The sequence below is a fragment of the Canis lupus genome, chromosome 15, assembly GCF_011100685.1.
Source record: "Canis lupus familiaris isolate Mischka breed German Shepherd chromosome 15, alternate assembly UU_Cfam_GSD_1.0, whole genome shotgun sequence".
NCBI classification, from domain to species: domain Eukaryota; kingdom Metazoa; phylum Chordata; class Mammalia; order Carnivora; family Canidae; genus Canis; species Canis lupus.
The window spans coordinates 47886138-47900288 of NC_049236.1; the positions used below are offsets into that span (position 1 = coordinate 47886138).

The 14151-nt window shown below is 34.8% G+C and overlaps 1 protein-coding gene across 7 annotated transcripts in view; it reads right to left on the minus strand.

The window, feature by feature from the left end:
• Positions 1–14151, minus strand: part of IQCM (IQ motif containing M) — a 436649-nt gene that overhangs the window by 71698 nt on the left and 350800 nt on the right. The gene's annotated exons all lie outside the window — the stretch shown is intronic.

Here is a 14151-nt window from a genome sequence, read left to right on the forward strand (position 1 = left end):
AGTATGTTCTAGTTCACCTTAAGATCCATTAAGGTAGTTCTAGTTTTATTTTTTCGAGGAACCTCCATACAATTTTCCACAGTGACTGCACCAGTTTGCATTCTCACCAACAGTGCAGGAGGGGAAGGGTTGTGAATGGGTGAAATAGGTGATGGGGATTGAGGAGGGCACTTGTCATGATGAGCACTGTGATGTAGGAGAGTGCTGAATCACTATATTCTATACCTGAAATTAATATTACACTGTATGTTAACTAACTAGAATTTAAAAATTTTGAAAATCCATGTTACTCAGTTTAAGAAAGTAGTTAAGCTTACTAGGAAGTACAATAATGAAAGTCACCAACAATTACAAGGTTGTTTTTTTTTTTTCAGGCACTATACTATATTATGTAACTCCTTGCATGACTTCAATCCACAAATACTCTTCAAAATTTTTATTTTATGTATAAGGAAACTGGTGCTGAGGGAAGTAAATAATTTGTCCCAAGACACAAAACTAATAGTGATAGAGGTGAGATGGAACCCAAATTATTCTACTCCTCTACGCCAGAACCTAAGATCATAACTAACTAAATTATCTATTTCTATTGTTATATATAACAATATAAGATACATAGCCTTCCTTTATAATTTCATATTCTTATATTTTCATACATATCATTTATATATCTTAATACATATAAAATTTAGAAAAAATATATATATATATTTCAGTCCCTCACTCTGCAACCACTCTTAGGGAATAGAATAGGACCAAAATGAAGGTGCCCACAGTGGGTGGGATGTCTAAAAGTTATGTCTTTGGGCTCTATGGCAAAAAAGGAAACTGTGAACCTGTATTATCCCAGGCCTAAAAAATTCCTCAAGACTTAAAAATAACAAGCATAGTGAAGTTCTATTCACTAGAGCATTTAAATTATGTTTTTATTTATTGAGCATGTGAAATCCAACTATAGATACTTAGAGCTCTCTCAAGGGAACCTAACTCATATCTGCATTCTATCATCTTCTTGGAGTCAGCGTATATGGCTTGAACTTAAAGCTAGTGTTGGTTATAAGCAGTAGTAATATCTCTGTAATGCACACTCACATTTCTATTCACCTATCCAGAAGTATTTATGGAGCGTCTGTGATGTGCCACAGTGTGCAAGTACTATGGATGCAAACATTAGTGAGAAGTGGCTCCCACCTTATGTAGCTCAAAGTAGAATTTGGGAGACACATACGTACAGACCCAAGTTATAATGTACTATGCTAAGTGTTTTCAAAATGTCTAAAAAAGGGCTATGGGAACTCAGGAGATGGAATGATTGTAGAAATTTTAATGTTTCATACCATAGTGCCAATGGATTTAGTTAATGTATGTGAAAGGAGTTTCCGATCAAGAGAGCAAGTCTTTTCTGTGCAAGGGAACCAATGCTAAGGCAGGTCCAGGGAAAGTAAAAAGGTTCAGAGTGCCAGGGAGGTAGAAGACCAGCAGGTAATGGGGTGGGGAAACGTATCTGAACCAAACTGTGAAGGAGCTTGCATTTTGTTTTCGAAGCTTGTGTTCTCTAAAATCTTTTATCGTGTACCTCTATTGTACCAGAATCCAAGATATGCATATTTACCTATGTATTGGTGAACTCACTTATGTTATTATAAAGCACACATGAAAAGTATAAATGCCAGAAGATATAAAAAATGAAATCAAATGGAGATCCTGAAATCTTCTCCCACCCCAATGGCTCATTCTTTGTCTATGCACCCCACTTTAGAAATTACTCCTTTAGGCAATGAACATTCAAGAGAGACTTGGAAACAAGGGAATGTTGCTCTTGGCTTTGCATTTTTGAGAGACCAACTCAGGGAGAAGTGTGAAGAGTGGACTGAAAGAGATCAGGGGCCGCCTACAGTGATGGTGCCAGAGAGCTGATGGGAACCTGAGTTGAACTGTGGCACAGCAAAGGGTATGATGGATCAGCTTTCTTGCTTAGGGGAGTGAAGGTGGAGATTGGGAGTGCTGGGCCCACTCTGAGGTTCTAGCTATCCCTCAGCCGAGGCTACTCAGAAGCATATATACACAGTTCCTCAGGGAACTCTTTTTCTGCATGCTTTATATCATGATCTTATTAAGGGAAAATAAAGAAAAAGAAAAAATAAACAGAAGTATATAAACAAAGTTTTAAAAATTCTATCTGGATATGGGGTGCCTGGGTGGCGGAGTTGGTTAAGCAGCTGTGGCTCCTGGTTTCAACTCAGGTTGTGATCTCAGGTGAGATGGAGCCCCAAGTCTGGCTCTGTGCTCAGTGTGGAGTCCTGTTGGGACTCTCTCTCTCTCTGTCTCTTTCTCTCCCTCTGACCCTCCACCCTCTCTCTAAAATAAATAAATCTAAAAAGAAAATTTTATCTGGATAGTGAATAGATGAGTGCTCATTATATACGTTTCTGTATTTCTGTTTTTGAAATACTTTTAAATAAAAATGTAACTTATTCACATGCTTATTTTTTTCAATCAGCTTCATTAAGCAACAAAGAATTTTGATTTCTATGATTATTAAACATTACATTCTCCTTACAGAAATGAAGCAGTCTCTTAAATTCAGTGAAATGTTGACATGTGAGAATTTCTTACCTTAAAATGACTAAACATTTCATACATCTGCAGATAGGTGCAAAATTGCTATCAACTCCCCTCTTCTGTTACAAAATTAATGAGTGTTCAGTGAAGCCATAACAAAGAATTTTCCTCTAGGCATGTTATAAAAACATTTCTAGTTCTAGTATAAATGCAAAATCTTGACTGAAATCCAGTGATTTAAAATATGCACATTTTTGAAGATGATGAATGCCACACAAAGTAATTCTTTTGATTTTTCTCATATTTTAAAATCCCTGTCCTACCTTATCAAGTCATATCTTATAATGAATGTTTTTCTAAGAGAGGACTGAGGAACAATTAATGATTAAATTCAAGGCATTCTCATTTCATTCCTAACACTTAAGGATATGGAGCTCCAATAAATTCTAAATATCACTAAAGGATTCAATTGATATTACTGTATCTTCTTCCTAAAGGATGATTTTGCTCAAAACTGATACCTCAATTTATTTGAAGAGTAAGGTCTTTGCTTTCACTATGATAGTTTTTCTATGGTATATAAAAATGCTGGGGTCTAAATCTTAGTCTCTGATTCATGGTACTTTCATTTTAGTCTCAATATAAGAGAAAAGTAGTGTTGGAAAATGAGATAAAGTCTGTGAAATGGCATAGAGTCATACATTCATGAAATAAGTAATCATTGACACATTCAGAGTTTGTCCATTATGTTCCTTATGATCAAAATTGAATACTTTTCATTTTCTCCCCCCTTTTTAAAAGTCCTCATGAGTATTTCCTATATTTTATAGATAATTTTCAATTGCATAATTAACACTTGTCACTAATCTATATAAGTGAAAAAATAACAATAGTATTAAACATTAAATATTAAAATTAGAATATTAAATATTTAAAAATAACAAAAGTATTAAATGAGGACTTCTTCTACCATCAATAGTTTCACTCTCACATTTACAGATTAACAACCTGAGGTTTCAAATGTAAGATTTAATAAAATAGATGAAACATGGTAATGGATTCTCACAGGGCAGTAAGCCACATAGGGAAAAAAAACCTGCAAATATCAGAATTATTAAAGCAAGAAAAAACCCTAAGTTTGGTGGATTCATGGAGAAAATTACATGCATCAGATTTAATAAAAATGTATTTTATAATATGGATTCAACAAGATGTATGTTTTATTTTATAATTCTAGTTTTTTTCCATTTATATTTCATAGTACTTGTATCTGGTTGAAAATAAACTCATTTTACACAACTTCTAAAACTGCCAATTATGTTGTTAAAAGAAATGGATACTTCAATTAAAAAGCCATCATGCCACATTTTCATCATATTTAAAAATGCATGCAGAAAAGGACAGCCTTGAACACTTGAAGTTTTGAGGTTACCTAGAAAAATTATACTTCAGTCATTGGTTTGTGAAGAAAGCTCAATCACCATATCTCGCTCATCATTCTTTGTAATTGATGATACTGCTCTATGAAAAGGAGACTACCATAAACTGACTAGAATCTTGGGGATAATTCCCTAAACCTCAGTTTTCTGCTCTGCAAAATGAAAAAAAAAAAGTCTACTTATATCTGTCTATCACCTATTACCTGCCTCAGTAAAATCACAGTCAACAGTGTGTTTTATAATGTTCTCTGTAAATCACACAACTGTAAATATTCACCAAGAGGAGAGCAGGAACATGAGGTCTGTCCTTGCCAGAACACTGAATGGCTGTTATGCTGCTTTGCGGCTCCTGATTTTTGAGGACAAGTTAAAGTGTTTTTCTACATTCCCCAACTTACCAGTCATGTTCATACTATGTCTACTGACATATTGCAACCAGACCAGGTACAGGAGGGGTCAGAAAAGGAAATGATGCTAGCATATTCCATTCTGGAATGCATAAGGTCATAGGTAAAGTAGCAGTAAATCCTGCAAGGGTAGCTTCAAACAAACCCCTCTATCAGTCAGAGATCTGGGAAGTAAGATTACTGGACTGGGTAAGAACCTGCTAGGAGAGTTAGTTTAGAAGCCTCCTAGTCAGATGACTGGCGGGGTCTGACCCATAAACAAGTGGTTAGCACTAGCACCAGACAGATATTTCCTCATCCAGGGATGAAAAAACCGGAAACATAATTGCTCTCTCTCTCTCTGTGTGTGTCTCTGTCTAGCAATAAATACTGCAAAATGAAAATCCTGAACTCTCAGAGGAAAACAAATTCCTGACAAATTATCTACTGTTATATTCAAAATAAAGTTCTTGGATATTTTGGTCCATGGAATCTATAAAGTAAGAGTGGAGGCTTCTCGGTTTAAATGAAAGGTTATTTAGTATCTTATGCATGCCAGGTGTTTTCATGAGGCAGTGATTCTCAATCTCTTGTATGCATTAGAATCATCTGGAAGGTCTGAATAAAATAAGTGATGCTTGGGCCCCACTCCAGACTGTATGATTCAGTGCTGTCCAGGTGATTCTAACATGTAGCTAGAGCTAACCACTTGGCTAGAACTGTAGGCTACAGCTTTGAACAGAGGGGCAAGGTTCCAGCTGTCAGGGAGCAATAGTTCTGGACGTTAGAGTTGCATCATAAACAGATAATATAATATTAGACAGTGATAAAAGCCATGATGAAAACAAAGCAATTTGCACTTGAGAGAGACTAGAGGGTATGAAGCAGGATATTTTTGATTGGGTAGTTAGGAAGACTTCCTTAAGGAAGTGACCTCTGAACTGAGACTTCATTATCAAGAAAAACCAGGCTTGCAAAATCTGGGGACAGAGCTTCACGAAACAGGCAATGGTTTGATTTTGATGGAGTTGAACAAAAGCAAGAAGGCTGGTGAGCCTAGGTGAGTGGTGTTATGAGATGAGAGAGTCAGGCCAGGGACAGATCAGAAAGGCCTCCTAGGCCTTGATAAGCATCATGGAGTTTTAGGGTTTTTTTTAAGATTTTTTAAAAAAGATTTTATTTATTTATTCATGAGAGACACAAAAAGAGAGAGGCAGAGACACAGGCAGAGGGAGAAGCAGCCTCCCCACAGGGAACCCGATGCGGGACTCGATTCTGGATCCCAGGATCATGTCCCGAGCTGAAGGCAGAGGCCCAACCACTGAGCCACCCAGGCATCCTGAGATTTTTTTTTAAAGATTGTATTTATTTATTCATGATAGACACACAGAAGGAGAAGCAGGTTCCCTCCAGGGAGCCTAACGCAGGACTCGATCCCACAATCCCAGGATCACAACCTGAACCAAAGGCAGATGCTCAACCACTGAGCCACGCAGACGCCTGCTCCTGGAATTTTTAACTTAAAGAGAAGGCATAGGAGATTTTAGGCAGGGGAACAGCATGATGTGATTTACACTGTTACAGATCATTTTAACTTTGTGTGGACAACAGACCATTGGGTGGGCAAGAGGAAGATTGTTAAGAGACTTTCAGTGGTCCAGACTCAAAGAATGTAACTTGAACAAGAAGGAAAGAAGTGGAAAGGGAGCAAGGAATGTTCTGAAACACTGCAAAGATCCTGGGAAGTGATGAAGATGGGTGATGAGGTTCACTAGGCAATTCTCTCCATGACTGTGTATGTTGAAAATCTCCGGAATAAAAAGTTGTCTAAACATAAAAGATGACAGGAATTGCTTTAGGCTTTTGCAGGAAAAGATTTTGACCTAGGTGTTTCATATGTATCCTAGTTTTATGACAGAGACAGAAAGACTTTCCCAGGTTTATGTGAGGACTTAAAGAATTTTCAAATTATTTCAGATAGACTTTAGCAGATGGAAAGAATAATCAAAACTAAACTCGAGAATGGAAAAGTTGTGTATTATAGGTTTTTCTTCATTCAGTTCAGGGCTCAGAATCAAGGGTCTTGTTGAATAACACTGTCAGAACACTCATGGAGCCTGATCTGACTTTTCCTTAGGAGTGTTCCTGTTTTTGCTGCTTCCTCTGTCAGGAAATATGCTTCTTAGGCCACATCCTTTAATCCACAATTTAGATGGAATTTCTTGTCGGGTTGATTATTGCTACAATCTTTTAGGTTTCTCCCTAAAATTTGGAGGAAGACTCCCTGCATAACTCCGTGCTTCTCTCCTTGCACACGGGTTATCCTCTGGTGCCAGCACAGGACTGCCACACTGCTTACACGCCAGTGGGCTTGGGCATCAGCCACCTTCTTGTTCTGGGCACTTTGGTTCCACTGGAACTGGTCCTGCCTGGAGATATTTCTGGGTGTTGCTGATCCTGTTAGCTTCAGTCCACTGGAATTTAATTTAGCAATCTTCTAATGTAACTAAATTAGAAACATAATTCATCATACATCACAGTGGATACTTTTGATAGATGTGTCACAGATTGGCACATAAAACCTGTTAGGCTCCATATCCACAATCTAGTACTTAACATGTACAGTTGAGTCATCCCATCTCTGCTCTACAGGAGGAAGGTGCATTTTATGGTCTCCTTTCTGGTGACTCACCCATTAGGCCAGACTATTCTAAGCTTCTGGGTATATCTTTAGATGCCAAATGCTAAGAAAGCATTTCCTAGTTCCTTTTTTTACTTTGTTTTGTATTGAAGGCACATTGAAGCTTGCAGAAATACAAACTTTAAGATTGTGGGAGTGTATCAATAGTAATTTAGGTTTGTGGAATGAGTGAGAGTCATTACCTATATACATTTGAGCCTAGTAAAGGCAATGATGAGTTCTCTTAGCTTCTAGAACTTTGCTAAATGGCTCAACTATTTACACTATTGGATACACTGCCATATTACTAATTTTTTCCTTGAACATAAGCAGAGGAGCATAGAGAAACAGGCCATTTTCTTTATAAAGAATTGTGACTGATGCTCTTCTGCCTCTTTTAAACTCAAGTTGAATGACCCAAATCACTCAGTTATTCAATCAAGAAAGATTACCACACTGTCCATAGCTAACAGTATCTTTCGATTGCTTTCTTCATTATCATCTTCCATTCAGACATGTGAATATTCCTGGCTTAATTATGATAAAAATCAATATATACAGATGTGTTTAACTTTATTAACATATGCAATTAGTAAAATGTCTTATAAGTCATTATACAATTAATAAAAATATGCAAAAATTAACAGTATTTCTAAATGCATTTTCTAAATTTTCCACAATGAGAATGCATTATTTTTATAATCCCCAAAACTGATTTTAAAGTTCCTGTGTGCATGTATAATTTATATATACCCTATCATTACAATTACAGTAGTCATCCCTATTCTGCAGCTTCATGTTGTGTAGTTTCAGTTACTTGCAGTTAACTATGGTCTAGAAACAGATGATCCTTCTGACATATCTCAGAAGGTCAATAGTAGCCTAATACTACATAAGAATGCCTACATCAACTAAAAAAAAAAAAAAAAAAAAAGAATGCCTACATCATTCATCTCATTTCCTCTCACCAGTTAACACATTTTAGCATTTCACATCATCACAAGGTGTACAGTAAAATAAGTTATTTTGAGAGCAACAGAAACAGACCACATTCACATAGCTTTTATTATAGTATACTATTATAATCATTTTATTTTGTTATTAGTTATTAGTTGTTAATCTCTTACTGAGTCTAACGTATAAATTAAATTTCATCAGATACATATGTAGAGGAAAAATACAGTATTTAGAGTTTGGTATTATCTGCAGTTTCAAGCATCCACTGGGGATCTTGAAATGTATCCTCCATGGATAAAGGGGGACTAAGTATATATTTTTTTAAATAGTTCTTGGTATGAGCAAATATTGCATTATTCTTTTAAAAAATCAATATAATGTAACTTTGGTCATTGGTATTGGCCTATAAGAACTAATTTTGTCCTCCCATCAAAAAAGATTTTTTTGATTAGCAAGACTTACACTGCCAATAAAAATATTGTATCTATTTGCAATATATAAGGATTACCATCCAAATAATCATGTGTTGACCTTTTTTGGTATGTACGTATGTATGTATGTATGTATGTATGTATGTATGTATGAGAGAGAGAGAGTGAGTGAGAGGAGTGGGGGATGGAGGCAGAGAGAGAAGGAGACAGAATCGCAAGCAGACTCTGTGGAGCACAGGGTCGGATGTAAGGCTTGATTGATTCCAGGACCCTGAGATGATGACCTGAGCCACACCAAGAGTTGGATGCTGAACTGACATATCTACCCGGGCATTCCTTGGCTTTGTTTTTAAGCTATTGTTTGAATCTTTTATTCTGATCTATTTTTTTAGGTTACATGTTTAATATCCTACATCACTTTAAGTATATTGAAACCAAGGGCTGAAAAGTCAGGAGCCATAAGCTGATTTCATGTCATAACTCTACCACCTTCTAGTTACGCATTTTAGGTATATTGCCTCTTTGTGATTCATTGTCCTTAGGCATGTGGTCCATTGAATTACTCTGAGAATTAAATAGCATTGCTTACATAAATTTAGGTAAATCTTTTAGCACAGTGGTTTGTATATAGGAAATATTCAATACTCGTGAAATATAATTTTTGCTTCCCAATGATATAGTGTCTAGAGCACAGATGTTGATTTGCTTTGAAGAGTTGTGATTAACCTCGGAGCCAGAAACAAAAAATCACAAACACCATGCTATCCTTAAACAGTAAATGTGGAAGGATGCATTTAAGTATATCCTACTATGTGGGAGGACTGTTTTACTACCAACATGCATATGTTGTACATTATATAAGCACGTTCTTTAAAGATAGAAATAGTTCTCTTGGCTCCTGCCTATACCTATGACAATGTCCAGTGATGTTTTTGCAAATAAGTAGGCACCAGCATCCACTATAAAATTCCTCTCCCACCCATCTCTTCCACACTTTTCCCTCTTCTGCCTTTAAATTTTACTCTTAAAATTTCTTATAGGGATGTCTGGGTGGCTCCATGGTTGAGCATCTGCCCTTGGCTCAAATGATCTCGGGGTCCTGGGATTGAGTCCCGCATCGGGCTCCTCGCATGGAGCCTGCTTCTCCCTCTGCCTGTGTCTCTGCCTCTCTCTGTGTGTCTCTCATGAATAAGTAAATAAAATCTTTTTTTTTTAAATATCTTATAAGTGCCCAGTAGACAGACTGTAAGGTGGAGGTTAATATGTGTAACCATGAAAAGCACAAATGTTTTATGATGCCAAAACAAGATGTGCTTTGCATATATTTTAGTTCTGAAGTCCTAGGAGTCCACCTAGATGTTGACTAGAAAGAAATCCACTCATGTTCAGCCTGTTCCATGATTCTGTTATGTTTCTCATTGCTGCAGGTTCCTAGCACAGAGTACCCCAGTATGCACTCCAGAATATTCATTGAATGAATAAATAAATGAAGTTTTGAGTCTTTCCTTTAAATATGATAGGATGGAATCATTCTTTTTTTTTTTTTTTTTTTTTTTTGCACAGACATTTGTCAAGCTTATTCTGAAAAAAAGAAAGCAAGACAGACCACCACAGAGTGGACAGTATATAAATACGATGTGAATGTTTAAAAGCATCTATATGGTACTCATGGTCACTGAGTCCTTTCCATGCATGAATAAAGGAAGTACAGTTAAAATTGTTGAAAGAACTCTATTATTTGCAGCATGCCACAAAGATCTTTTTTAAAATAAAATTATAAGTGGTTTGTATAAGTAAATGTCAATGTATTAATTAAATAACTATAGTATGCAGGTGTTTGCATACCAAATGAAACCTGGGAGCCTCCACATTTTTTTAATTTATCACTCACTACTTTCCCAAAATATATAGTTATAAGCTAAATAAGTTGTATTCATCAGTTGTTTTTAAATCTAAACTATCTGTATTTATGTAGAAATATCTGCTGCAAATTTTAAAGACTTTAAGAAGGAAAGACAACAATAGTTTCAGTACATGATTTCATACTTGTTTAAACTAATGTTAACATTAAAGGCATTTAAAATGTTCCAGGGTAAGCTTATTTAATGGGTTAATTTAGTCTAATATTATATAATCAAAACAAGGTTCAGGCAAACTATATTTGAACTGAGATTAACATAATGACATACCTTTAATAGAAAGTCTTATCAGCTCCCTACAATTATCAAATGTTCTAATTTAACTGACAGTCAAACAATACAGAGGACAATTATAAAAATTCCAAAGTATTGTGAAAACATTTTTACCTCATTATACTTCAGTCTTTGGGGGAAAAGTCATTACTCTACCCTAGGGATATTAAATAATTTTCAGCTTAAACAAAGTTTACATCTAATAAGGATCTGTTTCTGTTTCATGTGAGATTCATGATGAAGCACTATTTCCTACTGTTTAATACGTGTAGTTGGAAAAGGAAAGGAACTGAGCTAATAATAGCCATGCAAAACAAGACTTGACAAGCCAAAACTGCATGGTCAGAGCCTTTCAGAAAGGTTGGAACCCAACGTGTCCACAGGCAACAAGAGCTTTTGCAGCGCCAGGTTACCTCAACCCCAGGCCTTTGCCTCACCTCCATTCTGAAAAGGGCAGTGAGCAGTATTGCTTTCAGTTTTTGCTTTAGAAAATATTCAAAGGACAAAACTAGCTGCCAATTTTTAAGCTTGAGGAAAACAGAAAAATAAAGACTAGTACAAAGACAGATGTAGTAATGCTTACTTTGTCCAGAAAAATTACTTTTCATAAAAAGCCAGGACAATTTGGGAGCATGTGTATGTGGTGGTGGAGGTTGGATAGCAATGGGCCTGATGAAACTGTGAACTTGAATCATCATCATAGTTGTGATTAAGGTTATGACCTTGAACAAGCCACTTAGCCTCTGCCCTCTGCTCAATTTAAATGATTCTTTTCCAATACCTTCTAACTGGTAGCCTGTAAAAATGAAAAGGAAATTGGTGAAATGACATGTAATGTCCCTTCCAGGGCTTAAATATTTTAGTTACAAGTGGTTTTACAAACTACTAGAAGAAAAGGTGCCAAAAAATATAGTTATATTAAAGAAAGTATTATTTCAATAATATTTTCTTTTTCACAATTTTGCAAATTATCTGTAATTCATCTTTATATTAAGTTCATATGTAAAAATATCAATGAATAGGACACTATGATTGATCACTCCATAGTGAAGCAATGCTTACTCCTTAGTAAACAAGTACACTATTTAAATTATTTTGGAGGGGCTAGTTACACACTATCAATGTTTTACTTGAGGGCACTCTTTTCCTGTGAGCGTAAAATAACTTAAAAGGCATCCTCACACTTCTCTCAAGCATCAGGGTGTCTCTCTCTTGTAAAACTCTTATTATGCCCAACCTTTCAAGACTGCTTAGCAGAACAAGTAAGAACACAACATGCACCTGTTTACATCTCTCATCACTTTATATCTTCTACTGTGGTTAATTATGTATCTGTATCATTTCCCCAGCCTAACTCATAAACACAAGAGGAAAGCTGTTACATTTACTTTTGAATTCTCCTCATGTCTATCACAGAGTATTGAACACAAGGCACTCAATAAAGATTTGTGGAATGACTGAATATGCTCTTATTGCCTTGGACTTTTGCCCCCATTATGGTTAAATTATACTTTATTTATTAATAAAATTTTTAAATATTAAAGAACTGTGCTGCACTATGGTATAGCCATATCATGTTACAGTAATCTCTGAAGGAATACAGAGAGAGTAAACAAAAGCAAATTTAATATATTGATGGAAAAAAAGTATTTACCTTTAACATGAAAAACAAGAGCTTAAATGCTATGATAATACTTTATATATGCAATCATATGACAAATACTGCATACATACCTACTATGTGCAAAGAATTCTAGTGTGGGAATAAGAATAATTAAATAGAGTGTGTTCTCAAAGGGTTATAGAACTCTCAGAGGAAGAGATATTTCAAATAGGTGTTATATTTCCATATCTAAAATGTAGTTTTAAATGCAAAACTATCTTAAATGGTTTTGTAAAATAAAATTAGAAAATGGTTTAATTCATTTCTTCATTGTTTGAAATGCTATATTTTATTTTTATATGATAGATATTCTTTTCACTATAGTTCAACACAACAAAATCAAAATAGTATAAAGATAAATTTATCAATGAAAAACAATGTAAACATAGATTAAACTTTTCGATTTTTAACATAAAGAATATAGCTTAAACATGAAGTTCAAAATTATATTTTCCAATTTCCTAATAATATTTTTATTATTGTTAAACAAGAAATGTCAAGTAAAACATGTAGAATATACAGAAAAAATAGAAAATGCAGGCATATTAGAATAGTTAGAGTCCGTGGATTAACATAAGATTAAATTTGCTTATTCTCACATTCCGTTGATGCAACCATGTGAATATAATATACACATCATGCTATTACAAAAATGTGTATTTTTTAAATTTCCCTATAAGTAAATACTCAGTAACATAATTTTAATGGTCATATAGAATTCCATCTTATTCATGAACTAGAGTATATTTAATCATTTGACTATTACTGGGACTTTATATTGTCTCAACATGTGTTGTAATTACAAGGTTGTAATTACTATTATACATACATCTATATACATTATTTCTTTAAGATAAATTTTTATACACTTGAATTCTGAAAGAATAATCATAATATTTTATTGAACATCTTTTGATGTTGAGCATCTTTTCATGTGCCCGTTGTCCAGGTGTATGTCTTTTTTTGGAAAAATGTCTATTCAAGCCTTCTGTCCATTTTTTAATCAGGTTGTTATTTCTGGGTCCTCTATTTTATTCCATTGATTTATGTGTCTGTTTTCATGGCAAAACCATACTGTTTTGATTATTATAGATTCGTAGTCCTTTTTGAAATTTTGAAGGCTTTTTACCTTCAGCTTTGTTCTTCTTTCTCAGTATTGTGTTGTCTATTTGGGGTCTTTTGTGGTTCAACACAAATATTGGGACTCTTTGTTCTACTTCTGTAAAAAATACACTGGTATTTTGATGGGGATTGCATTGAATTTGAAGATTGCTTTGAGTAGTATGGTCATTTTATCATTATCAGTATTAATTCTTCCAATCCATAAGTACTGAATATCTTTCCACCTATTTGTGTTTTATTTGATTTCTTTTATCAACATCTTGGAATTTTCTGAGTACAGATCTTCTACCTCCTTGGTTAATATTATTCCTAGGTATTGTATTCTTTTGGATGCAATTATAAATGGGATTGTTTTCTTAATTACTTTTTCTGATAGCTTGTTAATAGTGTATAGAAATGCAACTGATTTCTGGATGCAAATTTTGTATCCTGCAACTTTAGTGAATTGATTTATTAATCAAATAGTTTTTTGGTTGAGTCTTTACATTTTTCTCTATATAGTATCATATCATCTGCAAATAGTTTTACTTCATCTTTTCCAATTTTGACGCCTTTAATTTCTTTTTCTTGTCTACTCGCTCTGGCAAGGACTTCCAATATTATGTTGAAATAAGGTGGCAAGTGTAGATATCCTTGCAAAGCTCCTGATCTTAGGAAAACAGCTTTTTACCATTGGGTAAATGGTTAGCTGTGATTCTATCCTATATGATAGACTATAT